The sequence below is a fragment of the Microtus ochrogaster genome, chromosome 24 (assembly GCF_000317375.1).
Source record: "Microtus ochrogaster isolate Prairie Vole_2 chromosome 24, MicOch1.0, whole genome shotgun sequence".
In the NCBI taxonomy this organism is placed as follows: domain Eukaryota; kingdom Metazoa; phylum Chordata; class Mammalia; order Rodentia; family Cricetidae; genus Microtus; species Microtus ochrogaster.
This window is the reverse complement of record NC_022024.1, coordinates 30872500-30878689: the sequence shown is the minus strand read 5'-3', so window position 1 is coordinate 30878689 and position 6190 is coordinate 30872500. Positions and strand designations below refer to the sequence as shown.

Sequence of the window (6190 nt, the reverse complement as noted above, 5' to 3'; positions counted from 1 at the left end):
TCTTATAGCCAGGTGTTTATGACAATGTATTCTTATAGCGAGGTGTTTATGGCTAGGTAGTCATATAGCCAGGTGGTCTTACAGCCAGAATCATTAAGCTCTGGTGTTTCTGCCTTCCCTCTACATGCTGGTGCTTAACCAAGGGGTTGTTGCCAATTAAAACCAGACCATGTTTTATTGCTTCTGTTTTTTTTTTTGTTTGTTTGTTTTTTAAAGTCAGTAGAAAAGATCATATTTTTAACTGGATAAAGAAATAGGACAATATCTGAAAACCTCATTTGGGTGGAACTAATCTTATGATTTTTATAGTGCCTACAGCTTGCTGACAAACCCCCCCCCCCATGATCATTTCTCTGAAGTTTTCTATGCTCCTTTGGGTTGGCTCCTTTCTCTACTACGCTTCCTGTCCGTGTGGGAGTTTCAGGTCCATTTCCCTCTGCGGGTTGAACCAACATCAGAGAGTTGACCCTTCCATCCTGAAAGTGTGGTGTTAAAGTCCTCTCCGCTCACATCAGTCTGGTTTGGGTTAGTTGTCTTGCTCTCAACTAATCACAGGGGTAGAGGTGTGCTTGTCCGTGTCTATGGCGGGGAGAGGGGAGCTCTCCGCATGGACCGTCAGATTCCTCTCACCAGAAATGGGGTTCCTTTCCAAGGAGACAAAAATAGCCACAGTGGGCAACTGAAAAAACTCACTTGACTTTCCAATTCTGCCAGTATCCAATAGAAGGTCGTTACATATCAGCTTCCATACTTAATTTGGTAAGCTTTTTAGACTCTCAGATTTGAAGTAATAAAGTCAAGAAAGAAAGAGAAAGAGAGGGAGGGAGGGAGGGAGGGAGGGAGGGAGGGAAGAAAGAAAGAAAGAAAGAAAGAAAGAAAGAAAGAAAGAAAGAAAGAAAGAAAAGCAAAATCCCACCTTGGACAGCTCCTTAGTTCTCCGAGTGTAACTAATACCTATCTCCTATCATTATTTTGGAGCACAAATAGAGTAATATTTGTCAAAACATTTTAGAAACTTCAAATCTATGCATTTGGATTCTCTGCAGAATTATTATGATTATTATGATGATGAGATACTTTTTAATTTTCTTCTTCATTATGCTTTTTTAACTGCACCAGAATAAATGCATAAAAATTGAACTGTTTTACAAAACTATCCCTGTTTTCCAGCTTGCAAGCCCAAACCAGTATCGCTCCACTGGTGTGGAAATAGTAGTAGCCCTTGTGACTGCAAACCCTGCCCAAGGAGCTCCTGCCCACGCGATGAGCTAGCTCAGCATTGGAACTCCTTGGGGGAAAGATTTATGATTTATAATCCTTCTTAAATACTTTTAACTTGTCAAGATCGTAACATGAATTACATGTTTCAAAATGTGTAACTATATTTTCACTTACAAAATATTTATGATACTGCTATTACACCTGAATGAATGTTTGTGTGGAGAATATACAAGGGATTAAGACAAAAGGCAGTTGGATGCCTTCCCTTTTTTGCCGGGCGATGGTGGCGCACGCCTTTCATCCCAGCACTCGGGAGGCAGAGGCAGGCGGATCTCTGTGAGTTCGAGGCCAGCCTGGTCTACAAGAGCTAGTTCCAGGACAGGAACCTAAAAGCTATGGAGAAACCCTGTCTTGAAAAAAAAAAGAAAAAAAAAGGCAGTTGGATGCCTTCCCTTTTCTATATTAGCCACATCTAAGTCCTTTGCAGCATTCTTCTATGGAATGTAAGCTGCGCATCATCTTGGCTCCTCAGCTTTGGCCATGCCTGCATCCTCATGTTGACCACCATTAGCCTATCACTGATTCTTCTGAACTTCCCATGACATCTTCCCGGCCACTCCAAGGCGCTTCAGCCATGCCTCCTTTCTTAGCCTGTAACAGTGCTGGGCTTTTCCAGTTATTTTATTTCTTATCGAGTTGTTTGCCTACTGATTCCAGACCGTCGAAGCCTTTGTGGAACTTGGATTTGACTGAGTACGTCCCTGAGCTCCTTCCCAGCAATGTGCTGGACTAAATTTAAGAAGTTAACCTGAGAAGCACACACCTCTCGGGTCCTCCACCAGTGCATCAAATGAAACGCTGATCAAAGCACAGTGGAGGGAAACCAAGCTTCCTGCCAGAGAGACCTCCTAAACTGACATCATTCTAGGTGATTGAATGTTCAGCTAGCTAGTGTTCTTGGTGTTTTTTTTTTCCAATTTTTCCATGAGGATGAAATGAGGACATGGTAGAATCTCGGAAAATATCCTCTAACAAATGGCTCTGGCCAATGCTTCTTTTTATCCAGAAGCAAGAAACAAATGTTGAACATACAGTTAACAAATGAGTTGAAATAAAGAAGATGACAGCCTCTGTTTGCAAGAAAGGACTGTAATGTATATTTTGGAGAGACATTACTGGCAAAAAACAAAAAGCATTACTTCACAAGAATCTAGTTTCTTTGCAGCAATTCATGCTATGATAAAAAGCTGACTGCTGCCTTACTGAATGAGCTATTAATATTTCTGCCTTTTGCTGGTCTGAAGCATGTTTGTGCCAGGAGCTATGCCCTCTCAGCCTTGAAGCAGAACTCATACAATGGTCCTGATTGTCTTAACTTCACAGCAGCAGAGAGAACTCCAGTATCTAGAGAGCTGCCCAGTGAGTACACAGATAGCTTCTGCTTTCCTCCCCCTCTGTAGTTTGTTTTGCCCGTGAGGAGATTTTTACAAATAATTGAGCCGTGCCAAGGACAACTCCAACTGTCATTTTAAGAAATGCACGTTATAGATTATAGCAACAAATAGGGTGCTAGGAATACCATAACCCTGTGTGCCACACTGGCAGCGGAGAGATTAACGAGGAGGAGGAGAGGAGGGGAGAGGCGTGGGGTGGTGCAAGGAGAATCTTGAGCACACAGTTCCGGAGCTTGTACCACTCCAGTGGAAGCGCAGTTTGCTTCCCCTTACGTTCGCCTGCTTCTCTGATGCCGACACCCGCACTCTTGAGGCCCACATGCGAAACGCCAGTTGGCACGGCTCTCTCCTTCCAAGAATCGCCCCCCCCCACACACACACACATAAGGGGAAGGTCATGACCACGACGCTTTGGTAAGATGGCTCTTCGGAGAGGCAGGGAAAGGGTGGGAAGAGGCATTCTCTTGAGTCTGTCATTCTCTGCGAGCAAAATAGCTCGCCTGAAACCTTTTGTGAAGAGGGTCAGCAAGGCGGTGGCTCCCGTCTTTCCCTCTTTGAAATCGGAAACAGATGCCAGCCCTGAGCTTGAGAGGTTGGCAGTGTGGCTGCTGGGAAGAATCAGAATCAGATGCAGTGGTGAGGGTGCCCAGAGTTTTTGTTTTGTTTTGTTTTGTTTTGTTTTTGATCTCAAAGCTCACAAGATAGGAGGATCAGTCTCAGTCTAGGGGAGATGGACAGAAGGGATCAGTTGCTGACCCGCAGCCTCTAGTTAGCTCATAGGAAACAGAAGTTTCTGCCATCCAGGTGGGGCTCAGTTAGTGCCCACACAGAAGGAGGAACCACAGGACCATGGCTGCTTAGAAAGGACGTCTGCACCAGGGCCTTTGCTGAGCTGGGTTTGTTTGACTCCATTTTTTGACAGATCTAATCAGGCCTGCTCAAGGAGCTGCCAAGATCCCTGGCTAAGGCCGAGGCTTCCTCTGGCGACGCGTCCTTTCCTTCTGCCTGCGAGCCCATTTTGTGTTGCCTTAAAAGCACTGTCATCCGGGAAAAGGAATAGACTTCCTTGTTCCTTTAGCTTTCGTTCTGCACCCTTCATGTGTCTTCCTGGACAACCTCTGAACACCCTGAAGTGTGAAAGTATTACACTAACAAAAGAAATGCAAGGGAGAGTCCTTTATCTTTTCAAGGCTAGACTAAGAGAGAAATTTTCATCACATGCAGAATCTGACTGGAGGGCTGTATTCACAGAAGTTTCCTTATTAAACTAACTCCGCCACATCAGCGGCCGTCCCCGAAGGCTTCCGGAGCCTAATTGGAATGGCTGGGTAGATGGAGCTGTCAACAGCCTACTCTATCGGAGACCCACCACCAGATTCTCAGCCCCAGTTGACTGCTCTCTCTGACAGTGTTTATGGAAAAGATCACGTCCGTAGCAATTAGATCTCCACAAATGTCAATTAAAAACGGGGCTGATCCCTGCTCCTGTCCTTGCTGCCATAGGTGGCCCCTCGCTATCTTTGGATGAATGTCAGGGCATCAGGGAGATGGTCTGTTCCTCACGTTCTGGACTTTCCCCAGATCTTACACTTCTGAACGGAAGAACAATCATTTGGCAATATGGGAAACACAGTCCTGAATAAGATAGAAAAATGCAAGGGGGCCGAGAGGAGGTTTTTCTGAGCCCGTGTCCTCAGAGGACAATGCAGGGCATGAGGAAGCCAGCCCTGCCCCATCTGGACAAAGAGAATTTCTACGGCAGAGGGGCAGCTGTGGATGCTTTGAAGCAAGTTATCTGCATGCGGCTGTCTAAGGCAGAATGAGCCAGAGGAGAGGAAGCATGTGGGGTGGGGGTCAGAAGATGGAGCATCTTAAAGGCCACTGTGGAGACTTTGTCTTTTCGGAAAAGGCAAGCCGAGTGGCATAGTCTGGCTATTGTTTGAAGTGGGTCGCTTTGGTTCCTGTGTTATAAACATATGCTCAGAGAGTGATGGTGGAGATAGTGAACCTGGTGGGTGAAAAGAGGTGGCTAACCTCGGACAGTGAAAGCTGCGTGCTGGAGGATTTGCTGCTGGACAGAGAGTGTCAGAACAGAACTAGGAATAGGGAACTGTGGGCACTGGCTGATTGGGCTGGGGACTGTAGGCTCCTACTGATTGGGTTGGGGACTGCTGGCCTCTGACTGATTGGCTAGCCAATAGCCGCTGAGATACCAGCCCATTGGGGTGTGGTCTCTCTCCCTTTAAAAAAGTGGGTGCTTCCCTCTCCTCTCTCTCTTGCTTCTGGCTCCACTTCCGGTGACTAGGCTCCTTTCCTGACTGTGCAGAGGGCTGTTGTCTGGGACGGTGATCTGTAAGTTTTCCCCTTTAAATAAATAACCATTCTATTAATCATAATTCCAAACTGCTGTGGGGTTGTTTGTGACTTACGCCTTCATGTGGCGCCCGCCCGAACGTTTGGTTTTAGGGCCTCCCCCTTCCCTTGGCTGCCTGCCGCCAGGCCAGCTCGGTTTGGCATGGGCCCTTCCTCAGCCACGGCCGCGTGGATTTAAACTCCACAGGCCCGCGTAGTCTCTGCCCGCCTCTGTTGAATGAGGAGCTGCGGTGGGCTGCTTTGCCACCCAGCTCTGCACGGCTAGCTTTACCCGAAATAATTACACGGAAACTGTATTTTTTTTAAAATACTGCTTGGCCCATTAGCTCTAGCCTCTTACTGGCTAGCTCTTACATCTAGATTAACCCATTTCTAATAATCTGTGTAACACCACAAAGTGGCTTACCAGGGAGATCTTAACCTGCGTCTGTCTGGAGTGGGAGAATCATGGCGACTGCCTGATTCGGCTTCTTTCTCCCAAAATTTTGTTCTGTTTACTCCGACTGCCTAATTTTTTGTGCTATTAAAGGGCCAAGACAGTCTCTTTATTTTTGTTTTGTTTTGTTTTGTTTTTCTAGACAGGGTTTCTCTGTGGTTTTGGAGCCTGTCCTGGAACTAGCTCTTGTAGGACAGTCTCTTTATTTAACCAATGAAATTAACACAAAACAGAAGACAGAAGACTCTCATCAGTAGAGCAGCCTCAGGTGGAGGCTACTTGGCCTAAAGAGCAAGGAATTGAGCTGGGCATGGAAGAATGGTACTGGGGAAAACAGGAATGCTTTGCTCTGTGATGGAAGATTTTAAGCTTTTTTTTTTTTTTTCATTTTGAGAATGCCCCAGTAGGGAAGGCCTAATGGGTGACGAGAGAGATGGTTCACTGTGAAGAACTGGATTGCTATCAGTTGAGTAGAAAAGAAAGTCATGTCGAGGAAGAAAGCTTTGGAGATTGGTGACATTCCTTCTCTTTTATGTCCAGATTTGAATGCAGTTCTGCTAGGCTGATATTTTCTTAAATGAAGTCGTGGTAGCACACGGTACAAGACAACAAGGTCCAGATGTACACTTTAAGGACATGAGGACACAGGCCAGAATCAAGGGAAAGTTCTGAACCAAGAGAAAATTAGTTACCGACTTCTTTCTTC

General features: G+C 45.9%; 1 protein-coding gene across 12 annotated transcripts in view; it reads left to right on the top strand.

Annotated features, from left to right (window-relative positions):
• The window catches only part of Anks1b (ankyrin repeat and sterile alpha motif domain containing 1B), a 760073-nt gene that overhangs the window by 691901 nt on the left and 61982 nt on the right, over positions 1 to 6190 (top strand). The window lies entirely within an intron of this gene.